Source organism: Dipodomys merriami, unplaced genomic scaffold (genome assembly GCF_024711535.1).
Source record: "Dipodomys merriami isolate MVZ:Mamm:240054 unplaced genomic scaffold, mDipMer1.0.p SCAF_3, whole genome shotgun sequence".
NCBI classification, from domain to species: Eukaryota; Metazoa; Chordata; class Mammalia; order Rodentia; family Heteromyidae; genus Dipodomys; species Dipodomys merriami.
Window position 1 is genome coordinate 13,311,178 of NW_027204492.1, and position 15,731 is coordinate 13,326,908.

Here is a 15,731-nt window from a genome sequence, read left to right on the forward strand (position 1 = left end):
GGAATCCCAGCTACTCAGGAGGCTGAGATCTGAAAATCACAGTTCAAAGTAGGCCCTGGGGGCTGGGAAGGTAGTTCAGCGGTAGAGTGCATGCCTTGCAAGCATGAGGCCCTGGGTTCGATTCCTCAGCACCATATAAACAGAAAAAGCTGGAAGTGGCGCTGTGGCTCCAGTGGAAGAGCGCTAGCCTTGAGCTGAAGAGCTGAGGGACAGCGCCCAGACCCAGAGTTCAGGCCCAATGACCAGCAAAAAAAAAAAAAAAAAAAAAAAAAAAAAGCAGGCCCTGGCAAGAAAGTCCATGAGAGTCCTATCTCCAATTAACCAACAAAAAGCTGAAAGTGGAGTTGTATTTCAAGTGGTAGGGTTCTAGCCTCAAGTACAATAGCTCAGGGACATGCCCAGACTCTAGGCTGGAATCCCAGGACTGGCACCAAAAATGTTTGTAATTAGAAGCATACATATATGTATTTCTATAGTCACAAAGATATCCAAAAGCAAGCATGATATGCCTGGAAGCCATTGGCCAAATTTTTTACTCTGATTTTACCATGCCATAGATTGTAATAATAAACCAAAGAGCAGGAAAATATCCAATCGCCCCTGAAACAAAATGAAAAAGATCTTTGTTAATCACAGTAATACTAAGAAGTTTTCTCAAACATACACAGTATGTCAGTTTTGAGGTGGGCTACTGATTCTCCAAAATATAAACCTTGTCTGTTATCAATTTAAAATCACCAGGCTCAGCCTTGATGGTGGCAAGAACCTCTGATCTCAGCACTCAAGGGGTGGAGATAGGAGGTTTATAAATTCAAGGCCAGTGTGGACTACCTAGTGAGACTGTTAAAAAAAAAAAAAACCAAGCAGGTTCTTGCTGAGCAAACAGAATGGACAGCAAGGCCAGCCACAGTCACCTGTAAATAGGTGTGAGAATACATCTAATTGAATACTGCAGGTCTCTAACCAGAGGGGTAAAAATACAAATAAATACTTTAAATTCTCTGCTTCAAAGAGGCCTGGCACTAGTTACTGATACAACAAAATTCACATAACTTGCTTTAATTTAGAAAATGTACATATCCAATATTATATGCAACCAAGAATGGAATAGTCTATTTACTTGCATATCTAGAGTATTAAGACTATTAGCCTGGCGCCAGTGGCTCATGCCTGTAATCCTAGCTACTCAGGAGGCTGAGATCTAAGGATTGCGGTTCAAAGTCAGCCCAGGTAGGAAAGACTGTGAGACTCTTATCTCCAATTAACCACCAAAAAATTGAAAGTAGCACTGTGGCTTGAGTGGTAGAGCACTTGCCTTGAGCTGAAGAGCTTAGGGACAGCACCCAGGGCCAGAGTTCAAGCCCCATAAGAGACAAAACAAAAAGAGGATTTTCTAAATCAAATCTTTGTTTTTATACTTTAAAAAAATCCCATTTCAAAAAAATATATATCCTAGGGCTGGGAAGGTGGCTCAGTGGTAGAGCGCTTGCCTTGCATGCATGAGGCCCTGGGTTCCATTCCTCAGCACCACATAAGCAAAAAAGAAAAAAGCCGGAAGTGGTGCTGTGGCTCAAGTGGTAGAGCGCTAGCCTTGAGCTGAAGAACTGAGGGACAGCACCCAGGCCCAGAGTTCAGGTCCCACAACCGGACCCAAAAAAAAAAAAAAAAAAAAAAAAAAATATATATATATATATATATATATATATATATATATATATATGTCCTAAAAAATGACTCCATAAAGGAAAAAAATTACCTACATAAAAGTGATGATAATATTATAGTTTACAACACAGATTAAGCTAAATAGTCTCAAGAATATATAGCTAAAGTTAGGCACTGGTGGCTCACGCCTGTAATCCTAGGTACTCAAGAGGATCTGAGGATTGCAGTTTGAAGACAGCCCAGGCAGAAAAGTCTGTGAAACTGTTATCTTCAATATACTACTTAAAAAAGCCAGAAGTGGTGCTGTGGATCAAGTGGTAGAGTGCTAGCCTTGAGCAAAAAGAGGCTCAAGGACAGCACCCAGGTCCTGAGTTCAAGTTCCAGGACAGGAAAAAAAATAGGTACTAGCTAACTAACCTTGCCTATGTAGTCAATAAAATAACATAGTCAGCAACAGTGACGTGTGTATATATAGACCATATTGAAGCATGGAACAATTTTCATAAAGTGGTGTTAGGGTTACAACAAAACCAGACCATAACTCCAAGATATCACACTAATATGAACATTGCATAAGAAAAAAAATAAATATGTGGATTAGACAGAGAAGAGCACAGACAAGATACCTTTATAACTTAGGATATAATTATCTTTAATATAGAATTTCATTGCTGTTAATAAGAACAACTTCCAAGTGATATTAAGGTTCAATCATTAGTTAAAGCATATTCTAATAGAATTTGCTAATACAGTACCCAAGACAATTCACCTAGGAAAACATTTGCTCAATAATAAGATCATAGGGGCTGGGAAGTTGGCTCAGTGGTAGAGCGCTTGCCTTGCATGCCTGAGGCCCTGGGTTCTATTCCTCAACACCACATAAGCAAAGAGAAAAAAAGCCAGAAGTGGCGCTGTGGCTCAAGTGGTAGAGTGCTAGCCTTGAGCTGAAGAGCTGAGGGACAGCACACAGGCCCAGAGTTCAGGCCCCACGACCGGACCCAAAAATAATAATAATAATATCATAGAAGCCGGGCGTTGGTGGCTCACGCCTGTAATCCTAGCTACTGAGGAGGCTGAGATCTGAGGATCATGGTTCAAAGCCAGCCTGGGCAGAAAAGTCTGTGAGACTTATCTCCAATTAACTGCCAGAAAACTGGAAGTGCTGCTGTGGCTCAATCGGTAGAGTGCTCATCTTGAGCTGAAGAGGGCAGGGATAGCACCCAAGCCCAGAGTTCAAGCCCCATGACTGACAAAAATAAAAAATAAAAAATAAATTAAAAAATAAGATCATAGAAAATTTTAGGCAGGGTTTTATGTTTTTCACTGCCAGTTTCCAAACTTTTGAATAACTTTTCATACCATGTATCAGTACACTATTTTGTATCGTCCTTCAAATAAGCTCCTTATCAAGAGTCAGTAGGGTGTAGTGATCAAGACCACAGACACAAGGCAGGTATGCACTGGTGGCTCACACTTGTAATCCTAGCTACTCAGGAAGATGAGATCTGAAGATTGAGGTTCAAAGCCAGCCCAGGCAGGAAAGACTGTGAGACTCATCTCCAAGTAACCAGCAGAAATCAAGAACTAGCCAGGCATCAGTGGCTCACGCCTGTAATCCTAGTTACTCAGGAGGCTGAGATCTGAGGATCGCAGTTCAAAGCCAGCCCTGGCAGGAAAATCCATGAGACTCATCTCCAATAAGCTATCAGAAAACCAGAAGTAGTGCTGCCTCAAGTGGTAGAGCTCTTGCCTTGAGCTGAAGAGTTCAGGGACAGTGCCCAGGCCCAGAATCCAAGCCCCACAACCAACAACAACAACAAAAAGTGAGAACTAGAGCTGTGGCTCAAATGGTAGAGCAGTAGCCTTAAGCAAAAAATAGGCAAAATAAAGTTAAAGGCTCTGAGTTCAAGTCTCAGTCACTATGTATACACCCAAATTACTGAACAAATGAACAAATGGAATAAATGGCAGGAATGTAGAGGCCATCAGAGAGAAGATGCTAGAAAGCTGGATCCAGAAGCATTTGAGTGTAACAGACAGTTATTTGATCCAAAGGGGAAAGTAGCCATGAAGGCCTAAACCATCAAAATCCTGGTAGTATAAAAAACACTGAGAGCCAGGCACCTGTGGCTCACACCTAGAATCCTAGCTACTCAGGACTCTTAAGAACTGAGGATCGTGGTTCAAAACCAGACAGGGCATGAATGTCCGTGAGACTCTTATCTCCAGTGACCACCAGAAAACCAGAAGTGGTGTTATGGCTCAACCAGTAGAGCATTCACCTTGAGCTAAAGAGCTCAGTGACAGTGCCCAAGCCCAGAGTTCAAGCACCATGACAACCAAAAGAGAGAGAGAGGGAGAGAGAGAGAGAGAGAGAGAGAGAGAGAGAGAGAGAGAGAGAGAGAGAGAGAGAGAGAGAGAGAGAGAGAGAGAGAGAGAGAAAGAGAGAGAGAACCATTGCAGAAGTTTGGAGCATTTAAGATGTGAAAGAGAATGAAATGAGCATTGAAGAGGAAAACTACAAAAATAACTTGAGGTGGATAATGAATGCCAAGTTAGGAAGACAGAATTTGATTATAGGTGCAACTGAGAGAATTTGCATATCATGGTGATGATGAGGATGATGACAATGATACAGTAGTGACTTGCCTTAGAACACAGCCAATAAGCAATACAGCTGAGAGTCTGAGATATTTCTGCCCTTGGTTATTCTTGGGTAGTACGCAAAAGCCCACTTTGATATCAGTTGTTAGAGAATAAAACAAAGTACAAGAATGCCAGAGGATACAGTGTCTGCTCAATTCTGGGGGACAAAATTCTTTTTCTTTTTTCTTTTTGGTCGTGGGTCTTGAACTCTAGGCCTGGGTACTGTCCTTCAGCTCTTCAGCTCAAGGCTAGTGCTCTACCACTTGAGCTACAGCACCACTTACGGCTTTTTCTGCATATGTGGTGCTGAGGAATCAAACCCAGGGCCTCATGCATGCAAGGCAAGCACTCTACCACTGAGCCACCTTCCCAGCCCCAGAATTCTTCCTTTCTTTAGAAATGTTTTAGTAATGATACTCAAACCCAAAAGAGTACCAGCCAGCTGAATTCCCAAAGTTAGACTAAGTCTAAACCTACCTGCACCGAGAAAAATAACAGGCCCCAGATGGTTTCCACATCTTCGAGAATAGAGACCATTGTGTCTTGTTGACCTAACAAACCTAGGTCCTTCATTGTTCCATCAATATAATCTGAACGCAAACTGATCTGGAATTGAAGAGGTAATGGAATTATTTCAGAAGGTACATGGTCCTTAATCCTCCATGTTCTAGAATAATGTAAAAGATGGAAAGAATGTCCCTGTGTTTATGTATGTGTGTGTATGTGGATGTGTGCATGCATGCATGTGTGCATGCAGGCCTGGGGGGGCTTGAACTCAGGACCTGGATGCTGTCCCTGAGGATTTTATTTTTCTTGAGGTTAGCACTCTACCACTTGAGCCACAGCTCCCACTTCCAGCTTTTCGGGGAATAGTTTATTAGAAATAAGATTCTCATGGACTTTCCTGACTGGGCTAGCTGTGAACCACAATCCTTAAATCTTAGCTGCCTGAGTAGCTAGGATTATAGGCATGAGCCACCAGTGCCTGGCTTGTTCCTGTATTTAAAAAAAAAGATATATGAAGGGGGCAAGGGAAAGATTTGAGATATTCAATTATCATCATTTATCCCCAATGGTGGTGTTGTGCTGCTTCACACGCAGTAGTCTTACTTCTGTCAATTCAGAGTAGTCCGTCTCAACCTGGAAAAAAAAATCATATGAAGTAAGTCAGGTACAGAAAGAAAGGATGTACATTTTCTCTCATATATGAAAGCTAGAAATAATTTATAAATATACATGTAAACATACAGGTTGATATGCATATGCACACAAACATATTAACTAAAGTATAATAGATGCAAAGAGAATTCCAATTGTGTAACTCCTATGAGCAACTAACTGACAATTGAACATAATGAACACCAAAGAGCTGAAACTTTTGCTGTCATACTAAGTGAAGGGAAGAAGGGTAGACAAATGGAGAGAAGAAGGGTAGGTGAATGCAGTAATAATATTCAATGTACATATGTGAAAATGGAACTGGGAAAATGAAGGGGATGAATGGGGTTACGATGGGGGGAAAAGGATGAAAGGGGTGACATTAAGATGCCTTGTATTCATAAGCTGATAGCATGAACTGAAACTCCTTTGTACAACTCCTTAAAGATAATTAAGAAATTCTTTTAAGAAGTAGGCCATCTCGTCAAATAGTAGGCTACAGAGAAAATTTCATAGGCATCCTTTGGTTATAGATTGGTGCTTCTTTCTTGAAGGGGACATAGTTGTTTATGACAGAATGAAGTCTGGAGTCAGACCAATCTTACTGAATAAATCACTTCTCTGGGCCTCCAGTTTCCTCATCCATGGAGTGTGGATGTGTTCTAACACCTCATGACAACTAGAACCATTATATTAGATTAATCTATACATGTAGCTGGCACCTGGTCAACTCAATAAAAAGCAACTAGCACTGTATCTCAGAGTTCCCAATTTCCATTTAGTGAATTGCCAAGCCTATAGAAGAAAATTAATAAATATCTGTTGGTTGCCTAATAGTATTAATTTATCTTTAACTTTTTGATTTTTCAGTCATTAGAACTGAATATTTTAATAAGGTAGAGCTAGCAACAACTTGGAATAATAAAACACAAAATGCCCATTATAGCTACCATTTTTATGTAAAGATAATTGGACATTTTCTTCAGTATACTATATTTCATCTTGCTCAGTGGGATAACATGGATTCTTTGCTTTAATTTAGTGATAAAATATTATACAGTAGACTCTCTCAAAATACATTGAGCTTCATTAGCCTTTTTTAATGAATAAAAATATATTCAAAGTACAGTCACTTGCTGAGAAAACTAACAGAAGAATGCTCTGCACTTGCCTAATACTTCTGAGTGGGAAAAACCTTTTTGTATCATGCTGGCTTCAGTCACTGACCAGAGATTAGTGGTTCAGAGTCTCAGATTCTAAACATAATCTCTTGAAGTGATCAAAATTTTATTTTGAAAATAGTATTAACTCCTAAGTAAATGGGACGTTCAAAGATTATTCACTCTAATTGGGTGTGGAGGTCCATGCTTTTAATCCTAGCTATATTGAAGGCAGAGATTAGGAGGATCATAGTTCCAGGCCAACCTGAGTAAAACTTTACAAGACCCATCTCAAAGAGTACAAAGCTGGGCATGGCGACATGTGCCTGTCACCCTAGCTATTTAGGAAGCTGAGATGGGGAGAATCATGGTTCTGGGCCAGCACATGCAAAAAGGTTGTGAGAGCCTGTCCCAATAGAAAAAAAAGTTAAGTGTGGGGTTTTGCACCTGACATCCCAGCTACTCAGAAAGCATGAATATAAGGATCACTGTCAAAAAAGGCTCAGGCAAAGGGCAAGCCATTATCTAAAAAAACAACCTAAAGGAAAAGGGCTGAGGGCATTCCTCAATGGGTAGAATGCCTACCTAAAAAGCATGTGGCCCTGAGTTCAACCTCCAATACCACACACACAAAAAAAGAGTTTGCTCTAAATGAGAACTTCGTAATAGGGATCCTGCTAGACATTGGGACACATAATTCTTTGTTACAGAAAATATCCAGTACAGCTGGGTGCCAGTGGCTCATGCATGTAATCCTAGTTACTCAGGAGGCTGAGATCTGAGGATTATGGCTCAAAGCCAGCCTGGGCAGGAAAGTCCATGACACTCTTGTTTTTTTTGTTGTTGTTGGTCATGGGCCCTGAACTCTGGGCCTGGGTGCTGTCCCTCAGCTCTTCAGCTCAAGGCTAGCACTCTACTGCTTGAGCAACAGCACCACTTCTAGTTTTTTCTGCTCATATGGTGCTGAGGAATCAAGCCCAGGGCCTCATGCATGCAAGGCAAGCACTCTACCACTGTGCCACCTTCCTAGCCCCTCCATGAGACTCTTATCTCCAATAAACCACCAGAAAACCAGAAGTGGCGCTGTGGCTCAAGTGGTAGAGCACTTGCCCTGAGCTGAAGAAGTGAGGGGCAGTGCCAGGCCCAGAGTTTAAAGAAAATATCCAGTTCACAGTAGGATGTTCAACAGTATCATTCACCTTAACTTACTAAATGCCAGTAAAGACCTTCCAGTCATAGTAATTAAAAATATCTCCAGCCAGGTGCCAGTGGCTCATACCTGTAATCCTAGCTACTCAGAAGGCTGAGGTCTGAGGATCACAATTTGAAGCCAGAGTGGGCAGAAAAGTCCATGAGATACTTATCTCCAAATAACCACCAAAAACCTGGAAATGGAGCTGTAACTCAAATGATAGATAGAGTGCTAGCCTTGAGCCAAAAAAATTTCAAGAATAATGTCCAGGCCCTAAGTTCAAACCCTGGGACTGGCAAAAAAAAAAATCTCCACACATTTCTAAATGTTTCCTAGAGGGAAAAATCATCCCAATTGAAAACCACTATTCTAGAATAATAGACCTCAGCTAAATTACTTCACATGCACACACATACACAAACGCATATTTTTTCTATGAAATGTTTACTTCATGATGTACCAACAGTATCAACCAAACTTCATACTGTTATAAACATCATTACTATAGTATAAGACAGTATCTTACGCTCTAAATATAGGGACTCTAAATGGCAGTGACTAGTTACTGTGATGTGTTTTTTCTTTTTAATATTTTTATTGAGATTAAGTGATTACATAAACTGCAGAAATTTTACTGTGATCTTACATCAAAATAGAAATACATTATCTGTATTATGGCTTCCTACATTCACTGAAAGTTCATTTCCCTTTATCAAACACAAGGTTTATCTGCTAATACCCTCTCTTGATTCATTGTGGTTTATTGTCCTTCTTCCTGTACCAAGTCCTATTTTGACTTATCATTACACATCTGTAAGTGTGGTATCAAATGAAAATTGAACATAAGAACACCAGCCACAGTATACATCACTTTCCTTGGTGCTAAAAATAAGAGGAAGAAAACAATGGGGTGCCAATCTAGACACATGGTACAAAGAAAAAGAAAAAATGCTTTTGTGTTTATTTTTTAAAATAATACTCAACACCAGCCAAGACTATAGTGAAATCAATAAACTGCTGACAGCAGAAAAGCCTAGAGCCATCCAAGTATTCATGTGTTTTGACCCTCTCATCCTACTTTATAGATTATCTTAAGGTAATAATCCAAAATGGGGAGAAAGCCAAGTTTTAAAATGGAGGAACAGGGCTGGGAAGGTGGCTCAGTGGTAGAGCGCTTGCCTTGCATGCATGAGGTCCTGGGTTTGATTCCTCAGCACCACATAAGCAAAAGAAAAAAATCCAGAAGTGGTGCTGTGGCTCAAGTGGTAGAGCACTGGCCTTGAGCTGAAGAGCTGAGACAGCACTCAGGCCCAGAGTTCAGGCCCCACGACCGGACCCAAAAAAAAAATGGAGGAACAGGGCTGGGTAGGTGGCTCAGTGGTAGAGTGCTTGCCTCAAATGCATGAGGCCTTGAGTTCGATTCCTCAGCACCACATACACAGAAAAAGCTGGAAGTGGGCGCTGTGGCTAGCCTTGAGCTGAAGAGTTGAGGGACAGTGCCCAGAGCCAGAGTTCAAGCTCCACCACCGACCAAAAAAAAAAAAAAAAAGAAGGAACAGAGGCTGGGAATTTGGCTTAGTGGTAGAGTGCTTGCCTAGCATGCATGAAGCCCTGGGTTCGATTCCTCAATACCACATAAACAGAAAAAGCCAGAAGTGGCGCTGTGGCTCAAGTGGTAGAGTGTTAGCCTTGAGCAAAAAGCAGCTCAGAGACCCGGGCCCTGAGTTCAAGCCCCAGGACTGGTATAAAAAAAAATGAAGGAACAGTTAAGAAATCTCAGTGGGTTGAGGAGTCTTAAAATAAATATGCAGGAGATAGATGATAGATAGATAGATAGATAGATAGATAGATAGATAGATAGATAGATAGATAGATAGATAGATAGATAGATAGATAGAGAAAATAATTAGTATATAAATAGTGTCTTCTTAGCTTGGCACTGCTGGTTCACTCCTGTAATCCTAGCTACTCAGGAGGCTGAGATCAGAGGATCATAGTTCAAAGCCAGCCCAAGCAGGAAAGTCTGTGAGACTCTTATCTCCACCAAGAGAAGCTCAAAATGGAGCTGTGGCTCAAAATGTAAGCACACTAGCCTTGAGCAAAAAAAGCTCAGGGACAGCACCCAAACCCGGAGTTCAAGCCCCATAACCAACAAAAAATGTGTCTTCTTATAGTGATAGTGCTCCATATTGAGAGGTGAAATCCTGTAGTTGAACTTGTGTCATGATGTTATAGATGAACTGAAGCACCAAGGGAAATGTTATAACCGTAAGGATAAGCTTGGACATGTTCCCATCCAACCAGCCTTCTGGAAAGCTGACTTGGAGGCTCTTGATTATGGTCCTATTGTCATTCCAAGAAATTGCCTAGTTGACCCCTGGACCAATAGGCCTTTTGTCTTTGGGTTCATCTAAACAAGTTCCTGCCCATAATTCAAACCAACCAATAGATCTTAAGGGAGGACTCCAACTGAGGGAGCCAAAATGGGCTTTCCATCCTGCCACTTGCTCTTTCAAGCGGCCTTTGCTTTCAGTTTGCAACAAATTCTTTGTTTGGAAAGAAAAACGGATGAGCTTGAAATGAACGTACAATTATTCTAAAGAAGTTTGAAGTGATTAGTGTGAAACTCCTCAGCATTTTCACATGAGTAGATGGTGCTCATTTGAAACATGTAATTTAAAAAATTCACCCAAAACTCAATAGTGAGAAAGTATAATTGGTAGTCAATAATGATATTTTGTGTACAGCTATATTATTTGTCTAATTATTTACAGACCTCTTATTCATAAGTGAAATGCCATAAAATAAATAGGTAATAAGCCTTGTTCACTGCTGTGAACATCAAAATATAATTGCAAAACATAATGAGATGTCACTGAAGACTCTGTAAGCAAATAGAGCTTCTTAAGGAACAGTTCTGGAAAACAGATGTGAAAAATACATTTAATGATTTTACTAACTTGTTACATGAAACGAATAGCAACCATAATTGACTTGGGATGGTCTCTCTATGGAAGTACTATTTATGATTTCAGGCATTCATTAGGGGGTCTTAGAATGTATCCTCTCTGTGGATAAGTGGGGAATTCCTGTGTTTCTAACTGCAAATGACATAAATATAAAACCTAGTAACCCACTAAAAATGGGATAAAGGGATCCAAAACCAAAATAGGAGGAACACAGACTCCATCTACATATGGCAGGTGATATGGATTCATCTCACAAGCAACATCTAGAGAAAGAAACTACTGCCAATAAAACCATACCTAAAGTAGTATACAGCTAGCCAGGCACCATTGGCTCACGCCTGTAATCCTAGTTACTCAGGAGGCTGAGATCTGAGGATTTAGGTTTAAAGCCAGCCTGGGCAGGAAAGTCCATGGGACTCTTATCTCCAATTAACCATCAGAAAACTGAAAGTTTGCTGTGGCTCAAGTGGTAGAGCATTCGCCTTGAGCTGAAGAGCTCAGGGACAGCGCCCAGGCTCACAGTTCAAGCTCCATGACTGACCGAAAAAAAAAGAAAAAAGTAGTATACCCTGTATGTCCTCATGTAATGCATGTAAGGCTATTTATGTACAATTCAAAACCAGGACCAAGTTAATCTATTCTATTACAAATCAGGGTAGTGGGTGCCATGTGGAAGTGAAGTGGAAAGAGGCCCAATAGTAGTTTGAGGGCTCCTGGTTATGTACTGTTATGTACTGTTGTTCCATGAGTGCTAGTTACAAAGATGGCCCATGTTGTGATAACTCCTCAAGCTATGCACTTAGGATACATATGCACTGAAATATGTTTATTTTAATGAATATTTCAAAAGCCAACACAAGGGGCTTATTAGTTAAACTAAAATGGTCTTCACTTTTAAGTACAACTTCTGGTGGCTGAGTGATAGGAGGCCTCCAGCATTACATAAAGCCATAGTTCAAAATGCGTGGATTTGCCATTAATCTGTATATTCATCTGAAGGTTTGTGCTTCCAACAAATTCCATTGTTAATTTTTTTTGTCAGTCATGGGGCTTGTAACTAGGACCTGGGGCACTGTCCCTGACCTTCTTTGTGTTCAAGGATAGCACTCCACCACTTTCAGCCAGAGCTCCACTTGCAGTTGTCTGGTGATTAATTGGAGCAAAGAGTCTCACAGAGTTTCCTGCCCAGACTGTCTTTGAACCATGATCCTCACATCTCAGCCTCCTGAGTAGCTAGGATGACAGCCATGAGCCACAAGTAGCCAGCTCCATTGTTAATTTTTTAAAATGTATGGAACAAAGTATGAAATCAGAGAAAATCCCTAAAGTTTTCCAGTATCTAACATATACAATTGATAGGACTTGAGTGAGACCAGCAAAAAACACTGCCTCAGCATGCTCAGAGGGTCTGATAAACTCCAGCTTCATTTTTTCTCCAAGTGGGCCATTCCATAAAACATGATATATTTTTCACTTGCATTAAGCATTAATATTTTCATGCTTGGGTTTAACAATATTAATATTTTATCATTTAATTATATATTATTAATATATCAATCTAATATATTATATAGCATGTCATATACAATATCTTTTATATTATATTAGATATTATATTAGATAATTTGTGTTTAAATTTAATAACTTATGTTCCAATGCTGTATATTAAACACTAAATAATGTTACATATTAATATTTAATATTTGATTTTAATTTTTATTAATATTAAAGTTTAAATTAAACATAATTAATATTAAAGTTACCACCACATTTGAAACAAAATAATTCCCTCAAATTAGTAATTCTGACAAGTATACATCTTGTCCTTCACATGTAATTACTTATATTTCATTAATTTAATTTTACTAATTTCAAAGTTATTCAAATCTGTTCATTTTTATGTTGGAGGCTATTCAAAGGTGATTGCACGTAATCCTCTCTGTGCTTTAGAACTCTTCCTTACTGCTTAACAACACTTGCAAGGACAGTACTGCTGCTAAGTACATAAGGTCCTTCTAGTTCACCAAACTTTGCAATCTTTTATGCTCAAAACATAAAAATGAACATGATGACTTTGTTCCCTATTCTTTCCACTAATTGTTGATGGGTGCTTATTACATCACGGCTACCTCCAAGATTCCATAAAGAATGTCGAAAATTTTCTAAGTAATTCTGCAGCTAGGTGTCAAAAAGAAAAATAATAGTACTGTGGTCATGGTGTACCCAAAGTAGAAAGTGGTGCTTGCCGTATTTGAAATTTGAAGTTTGGGAAAGTAATAAACTGCATATATAAAAAAGATAAAGGGATGTACATGTACAGGATAAAAGAAAAGAGGTTCTCCCACCATCAATGATAAGCCTGCAAAAAGAGGTCAAAAAATTACTTTTCCAGTAAAATACTATAAATGGAATGATAAAGAACACAAAATAAACTCCGTAAGAGTGTGGATTAAAAGAAACTAATGAGGGACTGGGAAGGTGGCTCAGTGGTAGAGCGCTTGTCTTGCATGCATGAGGCCCTGGGTTTGATTCCTCAGCACCACATAAGCAGAAAAAGCTGGAAGTGGTGCTGTGGCTCAAGTGGTAGAGCACTAGCCTTGAGCTGAAGAGCTGAGGAACAGCGCCCAGGCCCAGAGTTCAGGCCCTATGATAGACAAAAGAAAAAGAAAAAAATGGCTGGGAAGGTGGCTCAGTGGTAGAGCGCTTGCCTTGCATGCATGAGGCCCTGGGTTCCATTCCTCAGCACCACATAAGCAGGAAAAAAAAGCCAGAAGTGGCGCTGTGGCTCAAGTGGTAGAGTGCTAGCCTTGAGCTGAAGAGCTGAGGGACAGTGCCCAGGCCCAGAGTTCAGGCCCCATGACCAGACCCAAAAAGAAAAAAAAAAAAAAAGAAAAGAAAGAAAAAAAAGAATGAAACCAATGAGAGGCGTGGTGCCAGCAGCTCAAGCCTGTGATCCTAGCTATTCAAGAAGCTGAAATCTGAGGTTTGAGGTTCAAAGCCAGCCCAGGCAGGAAAGCCCATGAGACTCTTATCTCCAATAAACCACCAGAAAACTGGGAGTGGCACTGTGGCTCAAGTGGTAGAGCACTAGCCTTGAGCTGAAAAGCTGAGGGACAGCACCCAGGCCCAGAGTTCAAGCCCCATGACCAACAAAAAAAAAATGAGGAAGTTTTAGAAAAATGTGTAATCCATGTGAGCACCGTTATATATTACAGACTGTGATAGACAATTTTCTCCAGGAAAGTTAGAATGAACTTGTGACTTTAAATGAGCATCATTATTCCACAATACTGTGAATTTCCGGAAATTATGTAATCACTTAATCAAAACAAAAAAAAAAAAGAACCTCGGGGAAGGGAGGGAGGGAGGGGATGGTAGGGGGAAAACAATGGAGGGGGTAACAATGTTCAAGAGGAAGTGTACTCATTACCTCACTCATGTAACTGTAACCCTCTGTATAGTATCTTTACAATAAAAAAAAATTAAAAAAATATGTAATCTATAATGCACATCCTGCTTGAGGTTCCATAATCATTGTAAATATTTCTGGGAAATGCATGTGTGCCCTCAGGCCTGGAGTTCTACCATGGAAATACTACCTCAACCCTGGAAGGAATTTGGGTCAGCTTCAGTATACTGGCTACAGGTGATCTGTCTTTTAATGCCTTAAATTGAAGAATGAATTGAAGAGAGATTTTGTAGGTAATGGGATTTTCTCTCTCTAGCTAATAAATTTAAGATCCATGGAGGACATGACTTGGGTCAATACTACAGGTTGGTTCAACCATGCCCCATAGACTCCTACCAATAATATTATTGTAAAGAGATTGTATCCAAAGGGCCTAGGAAAAGGTAGTTCAAACAATAAAATGAACATTGCAGGTCTGAGACTTGTTTTTAATAGGATCTGCTTGCGAGTTTGGCTCCTGGCATATACTTGGGAAATTGGCATTTTTATCATTCGTTGAATGATAAGGCTGCTTTGCTATACCAACACTTGTACTGTGTGATTTATGAGGAAAACTTACCTTCCTTTGGAGAGAATTTTCTTTGCAGTTCCTAGGCAGAGGGTGCCTATGTAACTAGGTCCAATAAAACCCTTGGATGGTAGGTCTTTAGCAAGTTCCCCTGGGAAGAAACATATAAGTTTTTGTTTTGTTTTGTTTTTTACATTCCAATTTTTATTTGGTATTTCAAATGTAAAAAAGAAAAGTCAAGATTCTTCAACCAGTTAAAATGAGACCATCTCAAAATGAGACCAGGCAAAGTAATTGACAATGTGTGTACAACAATCATTTCTCCCCTCCAGTTTTGCTGAAGAATACAACCGGAAATTGGATGGCATGAGCTTGCGAGAAACAACATATTGTTTTTTTGTTTTGTTTTGTAGGTTGTGGGGCTTGAACTCTGGACCTGGACATTGTCCCTCAGCTCTTCAACTCAAGGAGAGTGCTCTACTACTTGAGCCACAGCATCACTTCCTGTTTTCTGGTGGTTTACTGGAGATAAGAGTTTCACCGGCTTTCCTGCCTGGGCTGGCTTTGAAGCATGATCCTCAGCTCTGTCTCCTGAGTAGCTAGGATTATAGGCGTGAGCCACCAGCACCCAGCTACATATAGTTTTTTATATATGTGTTGGTAATAAGATTTGAACTCAGAACTCTTGCTTAGCTTTTTGACCTCTTCTCAAGGCTAGCATTCTACCCACTTCAGCCATGGCTGCACTTGCAGCTTTTTGCTGTTTAATTGGAGTTAAGAGTCTCACAGACTTTTCTTCTCACAGGTTGCATTTGAACGGAGATTCAGGCCTTAGACTCCTGAGAAGCTAGGGTTACAGCTATGAGCCACCAGTGCGTGTCAATGCACGATCTATTACTTCAGTTTTCAGAGAAAGGAGCACACTCAGTTCCCTATGGAAAGGATACAGCCCAGGACAACTTTG

General features: G+C 40.2%; 1 long non-coding RNA gene across 3 annotated transcripts in view; it reads right to left on the reverse strand.

Moving 5' to 3' along the window:
* Nucleotides 1–291: 291 nt before the first annotated feature.
* LOC138839330 (uncharacterized) overlaps nt 292–15,731 on the reverse strand; it is an 84,851-nt gene continuing 69,411 nt past the window's right edge. For all 3 annotated transcript variants that reach the window (XR_011375944.1, XR_011375943.1, XR_011375945.1), the window contains 4 exons: nt 14,819–14,918; nt 5,422–5,451; nt 4,789–4,917; nt 292–600 (listed from right to left, as the gene is read on the reverse strand). This is a non-coding gene — a long non-coding RNA (uncharacterized lncRNA). The remainder of the gene's footprint in view (nt 601–4,788; nt 4,918–5,421; nt 5,452–14,818; nt 14,919–15,731) is intronic.